The 21,449-nt window shown below is 46.7% G+C and overlaps 1 pseudogene; it reads right to left on the bottom strand.

The window, feature by feature from the left end:
- Nucleotides 1-5,538: 5,538 nt before the first annotated feature.
- LOC141249489 (uncharacterized) overlaps nt 5,539-21,449 on the bottom strand; it is a 29,197-nt pseudogene continuing 13,286 nt past the window's right edge.

Raw genomic sequence — 21,449 nt, 5'->3', positions numbered from 1 at the left:
TTAAGTAGTGTTGAGCATTCCGATACTGAAATATCGGGTATCGGCCGATATTCGCAGTATCGGAATTCCGATACTTAATTCCGATACTTTTGCAATATCGTATACCGGAATCGGAAGTTCCCATAATGCAATGAGCCAGTTTCATTTTATTCAGCCAATGAGGATCCTAAGAAGTGTGGGCACATCCTGTTAGGCATGTAGGCATGTTAACTAATGGCATGGCTGTGATTGGCTGCTGAAATGATGTCATGATGCACTATAAAAGCCGCCGCCGCCATTTTGAGCTCACTCTGCTGTGAATTCAGTTAGGGATAGGACGCTGTTGTTCTGAGGGACAGTTTTAGCTACCTATTTGCTCTATTCTGCTTTACCCAAGCTACTTTCTAAATCGCTGTGCCTTGCAGCACTAGTGCACAGTTCTCTGTGCTGTTCACCGCTGTCTGCAAGGTCTGGTGTGTGAGTGCAGCTCACCCTGTAGTGTGTGCTTCAGCCACATCTGGTTGTAGTGTACTCAGTGTGTGTCACTGCCTCATACATTGTCCTTTTTTGCTAATTGATCATTTTTCCTGATTTCTCCTATTAGTGTTGTGGATCCATCCGTATTCGGCTACATTGGTTCCAAACACACTATATAGGAGTAGATAGAGGAGCCTTTCTGCAGCATTGTGCCCTGCAGCCCCAGCCAGATTAGTATTAACCTATTTTTTGCAGCCTCATCTATTGCATTGTAGGTTACCTTCCTACATGGTAATAGCTACAAAAAGATTGTGATACTATCGTTATTACATCTTTGGGCACATCCAGTGTCTTTGACAAAAAAAAACTAAATAAAGTTCACCAAACACTCCACTTTACAGTTGTGTAGGCCACATTAGCTCATATTAAAGTCTAGTCCACAGTTTATAAAATTAGTGTTTCTTATACCTGTTAGCAGCTGTTCAGGAATAAGCACACTAAGCCCTTAGTACTTTTCTGCCTATCTTTATCAGTCTACTAAGATGAAGAAGGCAGGGAGTAAGGCATGTGGTCGTGGGCGTGGAGTTTCTGCAGGGAGAGGACGTGAGGATTCTGTGCCTGCGGGGAGAGGACGTGGGGATTCGGCTTCCTCACAGGATCGCCATGGAAGAATCTCTGGCACTGTTGTACAGACTTGGTTGCCTGTAGCCTCCACTTCGGCACCCATTAGGAGCATGGCTCTTCCAAAATCCAAAGCGGGCGCTCCCAAGACTTGCAGTGCCTGGTCCTTTTTTGACACAGTTGCAGATGACATTTGCTTTGTCAAATGAAAGCTGTGTAATCAGAAGGTGAAAAGAGGGAAAAGTGTCAGCAACCTCAATACCACAAATATGTGGAAACATGTGCGGACCAAGCACGTGGTGGAGTTACAAAAACACACTGAAGACCTAGGCCAACCTACAGCGCCACGTACCACCTCTTCAGCTCGTGTTGTAGCCTCTTCCTCCAGCTCACACACAGCTGGTTCGGCTTCCTCACAGGATCGCCATGGAAGAATCTCTGGCACTGTTGTACAGAGACACAGTGTAATTCCACCCACAGCACCACTTTCCCTGTCATCCTCACACTCCCAGGCCAGTCTACAGCCATCGTTAGCACAGGCATGGGAGAAAAGGCGCCCATACTCGGCAAACCACCCCTTAGCACAGGCTCTGAATGCTGGCATTGCTAAACTACTGGCCCTTGAAATGCTATCATTCAGGCTGGTGGAGACTGACACATTCCGTAACTTTATGGCATTGGCAGTCCCACAATACAACATGCCCAGCCGCTTTTATTTCAGCAGGCAAGCCGTCCCTGCCCTGCAACAGCATGTGGAGGGAAAAATTAAACATGCGCTACAAAACGCCGTCAGTAGCAAGGTCCACCTGACCACGGATGTGTGGACCAGTAAGCATGGACAGGGACGATACCTTTCCCTCACTGCCCATTGGGTAAATGTTGTGGAGCCGGGTACAGATCTTTATAGTGGCGCTGTACATGTTCTGCCAACTCCAAGGATTGCAGGAATCCAGTCTGTACACATTGACTCCTTCTCATATTCCAGTTCATCTGAATCAGCGCTGCAGGAGCCGTCATGGTCTACCTCCACAGCGACCCGTGAACGGTTACCTGTTATGATGACCGATATGAGCACAGCCGTGACCAAACGTCAACAGGCCGTATTAAAATTAATTTCTTTGGGGAATCGAAGCCACACAGCGCAGGAGCTCTGGAATGCCATCAAGCAGCAGAGCGACGTGTGGTTTGTGCCAGCGAATCTCCAGCCAGGCATGGTAGTGTGTGACAATGGCCGAAATCTGGTGGCAGCTCTGGGCCTAGGCAACCTCACTCACATCCCATGTCTGGCACATGTGCTCAACTTGGTCGTGCAGAGTTTTTTGAGGGACTATCCGGATCTTGATGCACTGCTTCACAAGGTCCGCATAGAGTGCGCTCACTTGCGGCGTTGCAGCAACGCAAGATCGCGCATTGCAGCTCTGCAGCGCCGATTACGTCTTCCGGAACATCGCATCATATGTGACCTACCCAACAAGTGGAATTCAACGTTACATATGTTGGAGAGGTTGTGTGAGCAGCAGGCTGCAGTAATGGAGTACCAGCTGCAGCAGGCGCAAACAAGTCGCAGTGCGCGCCGTTCACACTTTACCACCACTGAGTGGGCCTCTATGAAGGACATTTGCCACGTTTTGCGTGCCTTCGATTATTCCACGCGGATGGCGAGTGCAGATGATGCACTAGTCAGCATGACTATCCTCCTTATCTGCCTGCTTGAAAAAACACTGCAAGCACAAAGGGACGAGGTTTTGGAAGAGGTGGAGGATGAGGAGTCACAAATGCCATCAGCTTCTCTACAGTCTGCGCAACGTGGTTCCTCACAAAGGCCTAGGCAGGGGACACTTTGTGAGGAGGATGAGGAGGAGTCAATGGAGGAGGAATCATCTGTCCAGAGGAGGGAGGTACACAATGCTCTATTAGTCAGTATCTAGAGCGAGGGTGGGGTGATGCAGAGCAGGCTGAGATCACGCCTCAAGCAGGGGACAGCGTTTCTTGGCCAGTTGGCAGTCTGCAGCACATGGTTGATTTCATGCTGCAGTGCCTGAGAAACGACCGCCGCATTGCCCACATTCTCAACACGGCTGATTATTGGGTGTCCTCCCTCCTAGATCCTCGCTACCGGGACAACTTACAAAGCCTCATAACATCGTTGAACCGGGAGCGTAAAATGCGGGACTACCAAGACGCACTGGTGCATTCCATCATGTTCTCCATTCCACCCGAGAGCAGTGCTGCTAGTGCTTTACAAAGCAGCTCAGTGCGTCGAGGCAGTGGAGGAAGCTCTGCACAAAGAGGGAGCAGAAGCAACGCCTCAGCACAAGGCAAGAACAGTATGGCCCAAATGTGGCAAAGTTTTGTGTCCCCGCCGCCACAAATGTCTACACCATCACAGACGGCTCCAGTCAGCAAGAGGCAACGTTTCCGTCAGATGGTGACAGACTACATGTCTTGCCCTCTCAGTGTACTCCCAGACGGCTCTTCCCCCTTCAAGTTTTGGGTCTGTAAGCTGGATACATGGCCAGAGTTTAGTCAGTATGCATTGGAGGTGCTAGCTTGCCCTGCTGATAGTGTATTATCGGAACGCGTCTTTAGTGCCGCAGGTGGTGTACTAACAGACCGTCGCATGCGACTATCCTCCGATAACGTTGACCGGCTTACTTTTCTCAAAATGAACAAGGCCTGGATCTCGCATGAATTTGCCAGTCCTCTTCCAGAATAAATAATTGGTTGGCAACAGTATCCAGGTCTCCTGTTGTATTCATGTTTCTACCACCTGAACTGTAATCCCTGAGCTCCAACACCGCCAGTTGGCGCTCAGAAGTGCTGTCTGCACAGTCAACACTTGCTGCCGTGTTATTGGGGTTCAGTAATGTCAGCTGTTCCCCTGCTGTGCGTACGGCAATTTCTCCTGCTCTGTCCACATTCACACTACTACTGATTTTAAACTTGCTCCAATTAGGCCTCTGGCTCCACTCTGTTTTTAGTATTTACCCTGGGTTACAGCACCGCCAGCTGTTTCCCAGCAGTGTCTTTGGCACGGGTACTCCCTCCTGCCCAGCCTGGTTCCAGCACACCAGCTGTTTCCGCTTAGTGTCAACGTCTCTTTGCCTCTAATGCGTTGTCCTATCGTGTTGTGGTCGGGTTAGCCGACTCTATGGTGCCTGTAGTTTAGATGACTCCTATGTGGGCTGCGGGATCTGGCTATGAAGGCTGGTTCCATAGTGCCAATAAGACAAGAACCCCCTGTAGGACTGTGGGTTTCGGTAACTGCAGCCGGCTTGCGGCCTTGCAACTTTTTTTTATATGGGTACCTTCTGCTACTCATTCGAGTTCCAGTACCGTCAGCTGGTTCTTGGCAGTGCCTTTGGCTTAGGTGCCTCCTTCTCGGTATCCAAGTTCCACCAACGTCTGCTGGTCCTTGGTAGTGCTTTCTGGCACAGGTACCTCCTGCTTAGTAACCGAGTTCCAGTACCGTCAGCTGGTCCTTGGTAGTTCCATTGGCTCTTGTACCTTCTGCTACCCATCCGGGTTCCAGTACCATCAGCTGGTTCTCGGCAGTTCCTCAGCCTTCTTGTAACTTCCGCTACATTTCCAAGTACAAGCTTTTTGAAATGGTTCTTGGTAATCACTCTGGATCTCCCTGACGAGGACCCTGAAGACCACCCCAAAGAAGACGAGGACCCCGAAGACGAGGACCCTGAAGACCACCCCGAAGAAGACGAGGACCCCGATGATGAGGACCCTGAAGACGAGGACCCTGAAGACCACCCCGAAGAAAACAAGGACCCCGAAGACGACGACCCTGAAGACGATGACCCTGAAGACCACCCCGAAGACGACGACCCTGAAGACCACCCCGAAGAAGACGAGGACCCTGAAGACGACAACCCTGAAGACCACCCCGAAGAAGACCGACAAGATGACCCTGAAGAAGTTGACCTAGAGGACAAAGAACAAGAAGACAACCACCAAGATACAGAAGAACAAAAGACAGAAAACCAAGAAGCAGAAGTACAAGAAGCTGCAGAACAAAAAGCGGAAGGACATTAAGCATAAGACTAAAAATCAGAGCAAAAGATATTATCTAAATTATAAGCAGAAGATGACTAAGCAGTGTATGGGGGTGAGTCCGTTCCTCCTCGTGGTGCCCCTGGAAAAGACCTGCTGCTGCAGGCCAAACTGAACGCGGACAAATCCTGTTGTAAATCTTTTGTGACGGGCAGAACGAAAGGTGTAATGTTCAAACTTTTATAGATAACAACTGCAGGAATGCCTGTCACAAATAAGAATATGATGAAGAAGAAGAATATGAAGAAGATGAAGAAGTAGAATATGAAGAAGAATAATAGTTGAATAAGAAGAATATGAAGCATGTAAAAAAAAAGAATAATACGAAGAAGGTGAAGAAGAAGAAGATGAAGAAGGTGAAGAAGAAGAAGATGTTGATGAAAAAGATGCTGATGCTGAGGATGATGAAGGAGAAAGTGTGGGAGAAGTAAAAAAGAAGGTGAAGAGCATGGAAGTAGTGAAACATAAATATCTGACAAAATATAAAAAAACTTAACATAGTCAATATTTCCGTAACTCAGAACGTCTTAAAAAAAATATTAATTCCTGCTATTCCATTTGATTGGGCTAAACCTCTATGCCTTTATTGTCTCCCCCAATACATTCTACATTATTCTTAGTTGTTTTCCTTCATGTAGAATTAACCTACATGGAAAGAAAGGGTTTATTTTTATTCCGATATTTCTGTCCCATTGACTTGCATTGGGCTCCGGTATCGGAATCGGCGATATCCGATACTTTTTGGGTATCGGTCCGATCCAATCCGATCCGATATTTCCCGATATCGGAAGGTATCGCTCAACACTATTATTAAGTAATTGTCCATCTGTCCATAATTAGCTTAATTGCTGAGATTCACCCATCTTTTCCTGAAATCCTGGCTGGTAAATCACGTCTTTGTCCAGCACGTGTCCGGGCCTACATGTCAACTGCTTCTCAGCATGCAGATCCTTCTTCTGTGTCTTGTGGGATGGGAAGAGCGAGAGAGCCCCCTGCTTTTCCAGCATGAGTTTTATAGCACCTGTCATTCTACATATGGTAGTCAACTAAAAATACACACACAAATGACGCATGTCAACTAAAAACGATGGCTGATGCAATCTTTGTGCAATGTATAGAACTCAGAATAGAATGAATATGCATAATTAATATTTAACAGCTATATACAGTAGAGACCAAAAGTTTGGACACACCTCATTTAAAGATTTTTCAGTATTTTCATGACTATGAAAATTGTACATTCACACTGAAGGCATCAAAACTATGAATTACCACATGTGGAATTATATACTTAACAAAACAGTGTGAAACAACTGAAAATATGTCTTATATTCTAGGTTCTTCAAAGTAGCCACCTTTTGCTTTGATGACTGCTTTGCGCACTCTTGGCGTTCTCTTGATGACCTTCAAGAGGTAGTCACTAGTATCATGTGTGTAGGGCCAAGTCTTCGATAAAATACATATAATGAAGACCATTATTCCTTTGTGATTTTATTATTGTGGTGTCATAGACACTGACCTTAGATGAGTATGAATTTCGTTGGGTAGAATTCTAGGAAATATTGTTCCCTTTTCTATTTTTGGCAGTGATTCTTACTTTAATTTGATGGCGTCAGGGTCACGATAAAAACAGCTGCGTTAAAGTTTCAAGATTTCTGTTTCTTGTCTCTTCCTATCTGAGGATATACAAAAAAAATACTACGAATGTGTCTGACGTAAAGCAAGTCTGCAACGAAGAGCGGACTAGAATTTCTTGACTATGAAGTTGCTTGCAGTAATCTATGTTACATATATTGATAGTAGTTTTTGATATCTGTGTTTCTTACACGAGTACCGGGAAAAGATTTTCCTATTTTACTAATATAAACCCCTGATGTTCACTATATCAGAGATCAAACCCAAAATCTGAGCAGTAATGGTTTTCTGTATTGGTTTTCTGTAAGGCAACTTGAGACAGCAGAGCCATACACCTGCCAAGTGTCTTACAATGTGAACATTAATATGTCTTCTCCCTTGTGTAACTTCTGATGTTTAACAAGGTATGATTTACGGTTAAAACATTTCCCACATTCCGAGCATGAAAACGGCCTTTCCCCTGTGTGCGTTCTCAGATGTTGAAGAAGAATGGCTTTATGGGTAAAACATTTCCCACATTCCGAGCATGAAAATGGCCTTTCCCCCGTGTGCGTTTTCAGATGTTTAAGAAGAATGGCTTTATGGGTAAAACATTTCCCGCATTCAGAGCATGAAAACGGCTTCTCCCCTGTGTGACTTCTTAGATGTTCATTAAAATGTGATTTCTGACTAAAAGACTTTTAACATTCAGGACAGGAGTACGGCTTCTCCCCTGTGTGAACTCTCTGATGTATCTTGAGATCTTCCTTACGCATATAGCATTTTCCACATGTCACACATGAAAATGGCTTCTCCCCGGTGTGGCTTATCTGATGTCTCTTAAGCCGATCTTTAACAATGAAGCATTTCCCACATTCAGAGCAAGAAAACGGCTTCTCCGCGGTGTGGCTTTTCTGATGTCTCTCAAGATGACCTTTAGCCAAAAAGCATTTCCCACATTCAGAGCAAGAAAACGGCTTCTCCCCGGTGTGAATTCCTAGATGATTTATAAGTTTCGACTTTTGCATAAATCCTTTTCCACACTCAGGACATGAATATGGCCTCTCCCCTGTGTGTTGTCTCTGATGTTTAACAAGATCTGATTTACTGATGAAACTTTTGTTACATTCCGAGCAGGAGAACGGCTTCTCCCCTGTGTGAGTTCTCAAATGTTCTATAATATTCGATCTGTGAGCAAAACGCTTCCCACATTTAGTACATGAAAACGGCTTCTCTCCTGTATGAATTCGCTGATGTACAACAAGATCTGATTTCTGAGTAAAACATTTCCCACACTCTGAACATGAATACGGCTTCTCCCCTGTGTGAATTCGCTGATGTACAACAAGATTTGATTTCTGGGTAAAACATTTCCCACACTCTGAACATGAATACGGCTTCTCCCCTGTGTGAATTCTCTGATGTACAACAAGATCTGATTTCTGGGTAAAACATTTCCCGCATTCTGAACAAGAATATTGTCTTTCATTTTTGTGACGATTAGATTTCTTTTTTCCACATTCAGAAGCCGATAATATTTTATCAAGTGTTTGTCCAGTGCTGCTTTTTCCAATCTGTGATTGATTATCTGCTACTTCATGATAAGGAGATGAAAGGAGATTCGTATGGGACCATCTCATCCAGTCTTCACCTGAAAACAAAAAAAAATAAAAAACATTTAGTCATAATTAATATTTTAAAATTCTTAACGAGATTTGCTTGAATGCAGTCAGTCACGGTATGCCTTCTGATAGCTGTCAATATATTCAAATGAATAACTGTTTTAGTCTTCATATTGCTATATGAATGGGCAAAAAGTCTGAGCTGCCAGATGCCCTCAATAGGTTCTAGTTGGCATATAAGTACAAAAGGCAAGCTTATAGGCAATAGGTGAGTATGGCAGCGACATATCACATTTCACATTAGCTCTGCTACAGCCAGGTACTTGATTATTTACCTAGCTGCTGAGTGCTATCCATCATCCAGTTTATACTGCTAACTCAGCTCTACTATACCTAGTGCTCTCCGCACCCTCTACTCTGCTGAGTATCTGTCAGCTACTCCTGGTGCGGTCAACACCATCAACTCTGCTGCAAGTACCTAACAGCTTACACGTCTCTGCTATTCCAAGGTGCTGTCTGCACTTTCACTGTTTAGGAGGAAAGGAATGTCATGAATGGACTAGTTACACCAATGGCTCCTATTACAGGTATCAGTGAGCTCTTTACTAGCTCTTTGCCATATGCTATGGCAATGGGGCTGGATGTTATACCCTGGGGAGCTATGGGACTGAATGAAAAACCCTAAATTATTAATTAAGACTTGTGCCCAATTTTTTTCTCAATACAGTCTACATCCCTGGCCTGAAAAATCACAGATAATATTTCTCGGAGCCTTGTAGTAAAAGAACATGTTGATATCAACTGACCCAACTCACTGGACGAGGAATTCAGTAAGATCAGAAAGTTTCCTGTCATGTACATCTCCTCCATTGGATATTATGGAGGATGTTTTAGATTAACTCAGTCTGTAAATTATACAAGAGGAACAAAACACGAAATTTATGAAAGGCTCTTACCATTCACCAACATGGATAAGGGTTTTTCGTGTCCATTCATCGTTCCACCATGACTTTCCTGCAAGGATCCAACATAAGACATTAGAGAAACAAAATTCCAATATAGAGAAAGGTGGTCTGCAATACTTGGAGGAGTCAGCTGATGAAAACTTATCGACTTTATGGAATCCAGAGTACAAATTAGAATAAAACAAGGAGGACACGCAGCACTCCGGCTATGGCCTTCACATCTAGAGTCACTTTCTCGTCTTGGCTGAGTGCTGCGTGTTTTCCTTCTTTTAGTCCAGTTTGTACTCTGGATTCAAGGAAATAAAGAAGTTTTCATCATTTGGTGAGAACCATAACTCCTCTGTACTTGAATTATCAAGAAAAAAGACTAACATTAGTTTATGTCATATTAGCTGACGGTAAAAAACACTAGAAGTCATGAGCCAACTTGACCTAAAAGAAGGATCTCCTAAAGTGAATATCAGACAGAATTGACATTCACCCGTGGCATTGTGCTGTTGCTTCCATCTAAATCGCAGAATTATACATTTATCCTCGCTGAATATCCATCAAAGTGGATATCCAATCTGATGGTATCACTATCTTTTATAAAACCAGAAACCATTTGTAGCCGCCACCAACCCCAGCCGACATGGCGCCTATGTTTCACTACTGCTTCAGAAGGTTATGTCAAAGATTCATTACATCGGTCTATAGAGGATTTCCAGAAATCTCAGCTCCATCTACCTGATGATCCAGGAGGACATTCTGCTTCTCCTCTGGACGATCCTGGGAATATAGAGGACTGGGACTTCTCTCTGGTGGATTTCTCGGACTGGACCCATCTATAGGAAATATACACAGGACTGAATACATCGTCTACATGTGATGATCAGATGATGGGGGAGTCTAGGTGACCTCAGACCCGGCCTCTCCTCTATAATCAGGACGGTCTCCTCTTACCCGGAGATGTGAGGGGCTGGTGATCCTCCATCATGACGTCCTTGTACAGATCCTTGTGTCCTTCTAAATACTCCCACTCCTCCATGGAGAAATAGACGGTGACGTCCTGACACCTTATAGGAACCTGACACACACAATGACCGGTCATTAGCAGACCCCTCCCCTGGCGTTATTATATAATGTCCCAGCATTCCCGGCAGCGCTCACCTCTCCGCTCAGCAGCTCAGTGATCCTGTGGGTCAGTTCTAGGATCTTCTGCTCATGTATCAGTGAATGAGGTGGAGGCTCAGTGATGTCACTCGGGGTCCTGCTCCGCCCTCCTGACACACGGGGGGTCACACACTCCCCAGACGACGTCTTCACTACTGTGTGATCCTGTGTATGGGGAGACGCCGATCACTACATCTATTCTAAGGATCCTTCACCTTTCCCGTCATTTCTCTGCTTTATTCCTAGAGATCAGAGTGATGTGATGTGAAGCTCTCACCTCTCCAGTGATCCAGTAGATTATCTCCAGGGTGAGGTCTAATATCTGAGCAGCCATGTGGCTTCTGTCCTGCTCCATCCTCGGAGGGTCATCGATGAGTAGGGTCATTGTTTTTCAAAGAAAACTTTAGTTGGCTTGTGCCCTAAAGGGAACTGGAGGAATGAAAAGGAGGATTGAGAGCGAAATTCGGGAAGGATGTATTTATTCTTCTAGACTTGTCATCTGCCTTTGACACTCTTTCCTAACACAATCCTACAAGATGTGATGTGGAGTCGTGTCGGAGAGATGAGCTCTGCTTGACACCATCTAACAGAACAGGCAGAAACTGACGTAGATGGCAGTAGGTAAAATTGGGCTAACAGGATTGTGTACAGAAGCAAAAAGTGCACCGAAGGAATTTAGGAAAGCATACAGTAATCTAAAGGTAGAATAAACTACAGCAGGCCTGACCCAATGACAACTAGAGGGTAAATAGAGCCTGGAAGAGTAGCCTTTCGGGTGATATGTGCAAAATAGGCAGATTTAAAAATGAGTTATATTGGCACAAATTAATAAATATGTGTGTACATTATTATAAAATCAGATTGTGATTTTGGGAATATCGTTCTCCTCTAATTGTACATCATTCAGAGCATTCAGTTTAAATATTGGGTTTAGACTCCCATTCAGTGGCCCCGTCGGGGCTTACCTCCAAGCCCCCCAAGAAACAGGATTCAGACATATGCGCCGACAAGGCCAAAAACTATTATGTTGCCGACAGAGCGAACGTGCTCTTTAACATGCATCTGTGGCGCCCCTGCGGGTTCAGTTGCCACAGAGGTACTGCATCTCATCCAGAGGTGTGGTATCTCACTCTCAGGTAAGGATAGAGTGCTGTCCAGGACCCTAACACGAGCATCCATTACACTCCACTTCAGAGGGAAGGACGAGATTGCTCCTAAGGGAGAGCACAATCCCTGGTCCCTAGCTGGAGGGTGGAATCATATAGTGGGTGTAGGTGGAGGAAGAAGTACAGGGAAGCACTTGAGTAGGAGTATAAAAAGGGGAGCCATCTTGGGAGTGGTCAGAACAGTGAGGAGAGTGTGTGTGGAGCAGGAGCTCTGGAGGAGCTCTGCTCAGGAGGAGCGGGCCTGAGTTGAGAGGCCCAGGAGGAAAGGCTGAAAAGAAAGGGAGCAGAGGAAGGCTCCAGGAGTGAGGGGATCCTAGGGGCACGGGGAGTGCGGATGCCACCCGTGCGCCCAAAACTACCAGGACGTGGAGGGATCAGGCCGCAGAGAGGACTGGCCCCTAAACTAGTGGAGAACTACAAGGCTTAGCTAGAAACCAGAGGCTGCTGTACTTGCAAGGTGCAGCTGCCAACCACCACAATTACATCGCCGAAAAGGTAGCCACAGAGGGTCTAGGGGACTGCAGGTCGCCCGACAAGATCCGAGGCTACTGGCTTGGGACACTGATTGTGAGGCGCAGGGCAGGAGGGTGAGAGCCAGCGCAGGAAGATGACCAAAGAAGGCACATATAACAGGGTCCCGTTTAAGTACTCCTGAGTTACTTGAGAGATTGCTGAACCCCTTCCTTGGTGAATGCAGGACGATGTGGGAGATTACCCTGGTCCTGGTAGCCTGGAGTTCAACAACTGTGAGTAAATCTGAAGACTGCACCCCACTGTGTCCTAGAATTATTATCACTGTGACAGCCCCTGCACCGATCGACCCAGCACCGAGTACCCCACGGACCAGGGGGCGCGTCAACTTGGCGTCACGAACAGGATATGAACCCACCCGTTGTAACCGGGTATTGTGCGCCTAGAGACTGTGTTGTATACTGAATGTGGCGCCCGCCCAAGAAGAACGGGCGCCATTATGTGCGTGATCAAGGACGACAAGAAGCCTCCCATCGTGGGCCGGGTCCCAGAATGGCGCCAAAAGCGCAACCCGCCCCATGCACCTGTGGCCATATACCTAGACCTTTCCATCAGTCTGGGGAGGCTGTCCCCAGGTGTGGCCGACAGCAAGCAGCCATGGGACCGCCCCAGAAACGGGAGAGGAGAAGAGAGACCTTGGAGACAGGGCGGAGTCTCCAGCAGGCTAGACAGACCGCACCCGGCAGGCAAGATGGACGGAGATCAGCCTCAGACTCCGGGCTGTGGCCTGCAGCCAAGTACGTCACCCCTCACCCTGGAGGGGATATTAATGAAGCTGTCCCTGGAGGATACGGGGTTCCTCCGAGACGAGGTGCAAGAACTGGGCAGGAGAATGGAGGAGGCCCAGCGAGCTGCTGTTGCCGTCTGGAGAGCTGAGCTCCTGGAGAAGATGTTAACCCGGCAGCAGTCTGCGCTGCATGTGACCGGCAGCGCCCCAGCCCCGGCGGAGCTGCTCCTGGACCAGGGGGTGTCGGGCAGAGCTGAAGAGATTGCGGGAGCAGGAAGGAGCGATATCCCTGTCCCGGACGCCGCTGGAGCCGATCCGTTCTTGGTCACCCTGCAGGAAACTCCTTCCCCGGGCGCACACGACGCCGACCTGCTCCTAGGCCCCCAGCAGGAACCTCCGTCCCCGGGCGCTCACGACGCCGACCTGCTCCTAGGCCCCCTACAGGAGCCACCTGCCCCCACACCTGAATGGGTGTACGGACGCGCGACTTTGGATTGGTCCGAGGAGGTCGAGGACCAGAGCCGCCCTCTGATGCTCGCTCCCACACCCTTGGTTGCCCAGAGGGAAGAGGGAGACCAATTCCATTGGGATAACCCGGCGGGTGACCTGATGGGTTTTCCTCGGGAGATCCAAAAGGAGGCCGCACGCTGAGAGGAGCATTGCCGGTGGGAACTCCTTCAACTGGAGAAGGAGCGGTGCACCCGTTCGCTAGGAGAAAATGGAGGCCTGTAACATGGAGGAGAAGACCCGGGCCCGCAAGGCAAAGACAGCCACACCCAGTCCCCGCGCAGAAGGGACTGTCGTGAAGTTCGACCTGGACGCCGGGTGGGGCTTCATCAGAGAACCACAGGCTGCGAAGGATCTATTTGTTAACCGGAGGAGAGGACTACAAGCTCCAGCATGCCCCCATCATCTCATCCCCTCCCCCCCTTATACTGCAGACAGGAGAGGACTACAAGCTCCATCATGCCCCCGACATCATCTGATCTCCTCCCCCTTTATACTGCAGACAGGAGAGGACTACAAGCTCCAGCATGCCCCCGACATCATCTGATCCCCCCATCTTATACTGCAGACAGGAGAGGACTACAAGCTCCAGCATTTCCTTGAAATCATCTGATCCCCTCCCCCTTATACTGCAGACAGGAGAGGACTACAAGCTCCAGCATTAGAGTAGTTAGAGAGTGAGACATTTAGAGTCAGATCCTTGTTATTTTTGGAGGTCCCCTTTAGTCGTCTCCCGGTTTTCCCGGATGGATGGCGGTCAGCGCCCAGTAATCATTGACTGACTGTCCGCGCTGTGCGAGCAGCTTCACCTGATGCTGCGGTATTTCTGTTGCTTGTTCTCTGATTGTTCCCGGTGTGCGCTCCGCACTACGTCACTACAAGCTTTTCTGATTATTTCATTTTTTTTTGTTGCGTTTTTTTTCTGCATTTTCTCCCTTATCACATTTTCGGTTCTGATTGTCAGCAGCGTTTTTATAGTAGAGCTGCTTTGATTCTGCTCTACACTTTTCACATGCTCCTAATAGAAGCCTATAGAAAAACAATGCACAATAAAACAGCGTAGACGCACAGCGAGCACGAGACCCAATGAAATCTCATCCGTTCTGTTAAACGCAGCAGATTTTCTACACAAATCAGCAAAAGAAAATGCAACATTTATGCATTGTGTGAATAAGGCCTTTCTTATAAATAGGAGGTGCGAATATACAATAGAGTCACCAAACCAGCTCTGCTACCTGTGTGTGTATACAGCAGAGCTGATTATGTGTGTTGATTTAGCTCAGTTGTGTGTGTGTTCATGTAGCAGAGCTGAGTGTTGAGTTTGCAGAATTGCATGTTGATACAGAGCTGTGTGTGTTCATGTAGCAGAGCTGTGTGTTGAGTTTGCAGAATTGCATGTTGATACAGAGCTGTGTGTGTGTTCGTGTAGCAGAGTTGTTTGTGTTGATGTAGCAGAGCTGAGTATGTTGAGTTTGCAGAATTGCATGTTGATACAGAGCTGTGTGTGTTCATGTAGCAGAGTTGTTTATGTAGCAGAGCTGTGTGTGTGTGCGGTAATGTACTGTGGGTACAACATATTGTATCGGGCTGGTAACCTACAAAGCAGCGCACTATTAAGTCCATTATAAGTCTCTGTGTTCTGCCATTCCCGGCACTGTTCTGGTCGCTCCGGCGTCACGTGTCCACATCTGTGACCTGCTGGATCACGCCGTGTCCTCTGTGTGGAGCGGAGGTCACTTTCTCCATGTTCTCACGTCTTTGAGAATCAGATTAAGCTCTCTGGCCTCAGTCTACGTCCCATAGACTTAGGGTATGTGCAGACAGTCAGGAGCAGCTGCGGGTTTGACGCTGCGTGTCTATACAGCGTCAAAGCCGCAGCGTCCAGATGTTACAGCAGTGGATGGATGTGTAGAAATCCCATGTCCACTATGCGTCTCCGTTCACCTGTGGATCATCCGCGGAAACTGACCCGAGGTGCGTCCTTCAGACCTGCAGCATGTCAGTTTCCCTGCGGGTCCGCATGCCCGCTCCCCCCATACACTGACGTCAATAATGAAAGTCCACGAGAAAAAAATAAAAAAATTGCAGCGGCTCATTTGCATAAAATGAGGGTGGACGGCGCGCAGCTGTTCCGCAGCGTCGGGGCCCGGGCGGCTCCTGACAGTGGGCACTGGGCACAGACCCTTACACTGAGAAAGTGACCTCGGCTCCACAGAGGACGCGGCGTGATCCAGCAGGTCACAGATGTGGACACGTGACGCCACCGGAGTGACCAGTGCGCACAGCAATACACTCTCTGCACACCATCACTGAGGGAAAAAGCACCGGAAATGGAGGAACCTGAATCAACATTCCTGGGATGTAAGGCCACGTTCACACGGTCAGTATTCGGTCAGTATTTGTAAGCCTTAATCAGCAGTGGGTGATAATGCAGAAGAGGTGACGGGCTTCTATTATACTTTTCCTCTGATTGTTCCTCACCTGGTTATGGCTTCAAATACTGATGTCAGATACTGACCAAATACTAAACGAGGCCTAAAAGTTAGTTATCTACCCAAGCATGTATCCTGGGGAAAGAAATGGTGTGAGGAGCCATTCAGCCCAAGGCCGACACCACCCCCCGTCCTGTCCTCTACTGACAGGAGAGTGAAGAGGAGGAGAGGCGAGGAAGAAAAAGCAAAATATACCGGAGCTGCGGTCACTGCGTCCTCCGAGGTTTACTATGAGCTTCCCTGGCTTTGTGATGAGATTTGTCGCCTCCATTCTCCTCAGTTCTGCAGCAGCATTTCCTGCAACCTGTAAACTACAACCCCCAGCATCCTTTGCACCTCCTCACAGAGTATAATACAGCATGACCCCCACCTCACTGCAGGGAGTCACCGCCATGTGCTCTGCTGCCTGGAAGGGGCAGGTTTCGTCCGCAGACGTCCTGTCCCTGCAGTGAGCGCAGCCATCTTGTTGGTGGGAGTCTCCTAGTTACCAGGACTCGCAGTATTACACATGGTGGCAGCAGCCGGCTGCTCCTCCTGAGCTCAGGGACAGAGGAGATGGGGGATTTGTGGCAGAAGCCATCGTACTGACGGCTCGTACAATATACCATTATCCCAGTGTTATAAATACAGTGGGGAGAATAAGTATTTGATACACGGACGATTTTGCAGGTTTTCCCACCTAAAAAAGAATGGAGGGGTCTGTAATTTGTATCGTAGGTCGCTTCACCTGTGAGAGACAGAATCTAAAAATAATCCAGATAATCACATTGTATGATTTTACTTAATTAATTTGCATTTTATTGTATTACCAACCAGCAAGAATTCTGACTCTCACAGAGCTGTTAGTGTTTCTTTAGGACACCTGTCCACACACTCAATCACACTCCAACCTCTCCACCATGGCCAAGACCAAAGAGCTGTCTTCTCCTTCCTTCACACGTAGATCCTCCTTCTGGTGTCATGTGTAGTGCAAGAGCCTCACCCTGTCTCTAACATGGGGTTATATAGCCCCCTCATAGCATCTGTTCATCATATATGGCACTGTGCTAAAAATACCAAAAATAGCACTTTGTGATGTCAGCTAAAAGAACCCTAGCACGATGGCTGATGCAATCTTATGCAATGTATGGTTCAGAATTAAGAATAAAATGAATATCTGTAATTAATATTTAACAACAAGTATCATCAGATTGGCAGGTTACACAGTACATAACAACACCCAGCTTTCTGGAGACCCTGAGAGGCAAATGTGCCTGTTTATGCTGTGATAGATCCCATAGATGTGCTCCTGGAGGATTTCTTCACTGGGTCCCTGATGGATCACTGCAGCGCCAAATTAGCTGGAGTCTACAGGCAGCTGATGGTGTCCTGTTCCATCATTGCTTTAAATTGAATCGGCATCCATGATGCAGATACAGTTGAAAAGTTATGCCTGGCGGGGGAGGGGGTGCACGTAGTCTGCTGACATTGGCGGTGCGCTACTGCTGCCCGGTAACAGGTTATGAAATGAAAGTGTACAATGTGTGGGACTGTAGGTCATAGTGCACACACATGGTTTTTGAATGAATGCCCCCCCGATTAACCCCCTAACCTTGGAGCAAGTGGGAAAATTGTGTAGGATTTGGTGCGTCTTTTACCGGACCAGGGTTTCTACTTCTACATAGATAATTTCTACACCAGCATCTCCCTCTTCCCTCAGCATTCCCTTTAAGTATGTGGTACTGTGTGCAACATCTAGAGAGGCCTTGTGAGATCACTAACCAGGCAATTGCTTGGAAAAACGAGTGCAGAGCCCAATGTTGCGACAACATGCTTAGAGACAAGAGGGATGTCTATATCTTGACCACAACACGGGAAAATGGCAGCACCCTGACCCTTGTACGAGGTACCTCTACAGTGACCCAAAAAAGGTTCAATAAGAACAAGGGAGGGCTTGATCTTACTGGTCAAGTTGTGAAGCCTTAGAGAGCCGTGCGGAAACAAAAATGTGGTACAAAAAGTTATCCAGGCACTTCTTACAAGTTGGCTGCCACGGGAATGCCACGACAGAGAGGGGCCAGAAGAGCGTGGCGGCCGCTTCACGAACTCTTGCACTGATTAGAACTGTTTCACTCTCTTATTAAACAGTGCAAGTTTTTCCCTTGCTGGCAGCACAAGGGGTAATCAGTTCAGTTGATGTCCTGGAGCTCTCCAACCTGTTCAGTGTTGGCCACTCCCCTCTGCTATATACGGTACAGACCAAAAGTTTGGACACACCTTCTCATTTAAAGATTTTTCTGTATTTTCATGACTATGAAAATTGTACATTCACACTGAAGGCATCAAAACTATGAATTACCACATGTGGAATTATATACTTAACAAAAAAGTGTGAAACAACTGAAAATATGTCTTATATTCTAGGTTCTTCACAGTAGCCACCTTTTGCTTTGATGACTGCTTTGCGCACTCTTGGCATTCTCTTGATGACCTTCAAGAGGTAGTCACTAGTATCATGTGTGTAGGGCCAAGTCTTCGATAAAATACATATAATGAAGACCATTATTCCTTTGTGATTTTATTATTGTGGTGTCATAGACACTGACATTAGATGAGTATGAGTTTCGTTGGGTAGAATTCTAGGAAATATTGTTCCCTTTTCTATTTTTGGCAGGTCAGGCCCTTATGAGAACAGGCACCGAGACATCTTCTCACGTGATTCTTACTTTAATTTGATGGCGTCAGGGTCACGATAAAAACAGCTGCGTTAAAGTTTCAAGATTTTTGTTTCTTGTCTCTTCCGATCTGAGGATGTACAAAAAAATACTACGAATGTGTCTGACGTAAAGCAAGTCTACAATGAAGAGCGGACTAGAATTTCTTGACTATGAAGTTGCTTGCAGTAATCTATGTTACATATATTCATAGTAGTTTTTGATATCTGTGTTTCTTACATGAGTACTGGGAAAAGATTTATCCTATTTTACTAATATAAACCCCTGATGTTCACTATATCAGAGATCAAACCCAAAATCTGAGCAGTAATGGTTTTCTGTATTGGTTTTCTGTAAGGCAACTTGAGACAGCGGAGCCATACACCTGCCAAGTGTCTTACAATGTGAACATTAATATGTCTTCTCCCTTGTGTAACTTCTGATGTTTAACAAGGTATGATTTACGGTTAAAACATTTCCCACATTCCGAGCATGAAAATGGCCTTTCCCCTGTGTGCGTTCTCAGATGTTCAAGAAGAATGGCTTTATGGGTAAAACATTTCCCACATTCTGAGCATGAAAACGGCTTCTTTACTGTGTGACTTCTTAGATGTTCATTAAAATGTGATTTCTGACTAAAAGACTTTTAACATTTAGGACAGGAGTACGGCTTCTCCCCTGTGTGAACTCTCTGATGTATCTTGAGATCTTCCTTACGCATATAGCATTTTCCACATGTCACACATGAAAACGGCTTCTCCCCGGTGTGGCTTTTCTGATGTCTCTCAAGATGACCTTTAGCCAAAAAGCATTTCCCACATTCAGAGCAAGAAAACGGCTTCTCCCCAGTGTGAATTCCTAGATGATTTATAAGTTTTGACTTTTGCACAAATCCTTTTCCACACTCAGGACATGAATATGGCCTCTCCCCTGTGTGCCGTCTCTGATGTTTAACAAGATCTGATTTACTAATGAAACTTTTGTTACATTCTGAGCAGGAGAACGGCTTCTCCCCTGTGTGAGTTCTCAAATGTTCTGTAATATTCGATCTATGAGCAAAACGCTTCCCACATTTAATACATGAAAACGGCTTCTCTCCTGTGTGAATTCTCTGATGTCCAACAAGATCTGATTTCTGGGTAAAACATTTCCCACACTCTGAACATGAATACGGCTTCTCCCCTGTGTGAATTCTCTGATGTACAACAAGATTTGATTTCTGGGTAAAACACCTCCCGCATTCTGAACAAGAATATTGTCTTTCATCTTTGTGACGATTAGATTTCTTTTTTCCACATTCAGAAGACGATAATATTTTATCAAGTGTTTGTCCAGTGCTGCTTTTTCCAATCTGTGATTGATTATCTGCTACTTCATGATAAGGAGATGAAAGGAGATTCGTATGGAACCATCTCATCCAGTCTTCACCTGAAAACAATAAAAGAATAAAAAACATTTAGTCATAATTAATATTTTAAAATGTCTAAAGAGATTTGCTTGAATGCAGTCAGTCACTGTATGCCTTCTGATAGCTGTCAATATATTCAAATGAATAACTGCTTTAGTCTTCATATTGCTATATGAATGGGCAAAAAGTCTGAGCTGCTGGATGCCCTCAATAGGTTCTAGTTGGCATATAAGTACAAAAGGCAAGCTTATAGGCAATAGGTGAGTATGGCAGCGACATATCACATATTACATTTCACATTTAGCTCTGCTACAGCCAGGTACTTGATTATTTACCTAGCTGCTGAGTGCTATCCATCATCCAGTTTATACTGCTAACTCAGCTCTATTATACCTAGTGCTCTCCGCACCCTCTACTCTGCTGAGTATCTGTCAGCTACTCCTGGTGCGGTCAACACCATCAACTCTGCTGCAAGTACCTGACAGCTTACACGTCTCTGCTATTCCAAGGTGCTGTCTGCACTTTCACTGTTTAGGAGGAAAGGAATGTCATGAATGGACTAGTTACACCAATGGCTCCTATTACAGGTATCAGTGAGCTCTTTACTAGCTCTTTGTCATATGCTATTGTAGCACCCTGAGGATTCGGCTGCTACAGGGGTATTGCACCTCAACCCAGAGGTGTGATATTCCACTCCCGGGTAAGGATGGAGTGTGGGACTGAGCTCAGAAAGCTGCATGCACTACACACATCCCATTTCCGAGGAACAGACCAACGGTACTCCCACTTAGAAATGTGCAGGTACGACCGAGTCTGTTCCTGGCTGGAGTGGGAGGGGGGTGGTACATCCCAAGTAGTGTAGGGGCAGATAGCGGGAGCAGCCTGGGTAAAGATAGGAGCTCATTGGGTGCTGGTCACCTGAGCTCACACATAGAGGGAGTATTTAAGGTGGGCACCATCTAAGATCAGGGTCAGTCTGTCAGAGTGGAGGCAGTCAGCGAGTCTTTGCAGAGGAGAGGAAGAGAGCAGAAGAGGAGCAGAGCAGCCCCAGGCCCAGAGAGAGTGAGAGAGGAGAGTCAGAAGGACCCAGAGAAAACAAGCAGGAACTATGAGAACCCACATACAAACACAGGGTGAAGAGTTGGCAAAAGGGTACCGGATCCCAAACTGGTGGGGGCTAAAGCACACCTCAGCCAGAGACCGGAGGCCGTGGGCAGGATCTGCCACGGCCACCCACCACATCCACCCTGAAGGCAAACCACGCGTAGGGTCAGGGAACCCAAGGCCAAGGGTTTCCCAACAGAAGGCCCGAGGGAGCTGGACCTAGGTGGATCCCTGGTGGGGACGGCCAGAAGACAGGACAGGAAGGAGGGCTCAGGGTCACGCTCCGGACTTGCTTGGGGGTTGGCTGAATCCAGGACCTGGTGGAC

This window comes from Phyllobates terribilis, unplaced genomic scaffold, assembly GCF_046119375.1.
Source record: "Phyllobates terribilis strain yellow unplaced genomic scaffold, ASM4611937v1 Scaffold_4625__1_contigs__length_58829, whole genome shotgun sequence".
Lineage (NCBI taxonomy): Eukaryota > Metazoa > Chordata > Amphibia > Anura > Dendrobatidae > Phyllobates > Phyllobates terribilis.
Note: the sequence above shows the minus strand (reverse complement) of the source record. Positions and strands in the feature narration are given on the sequence as shown.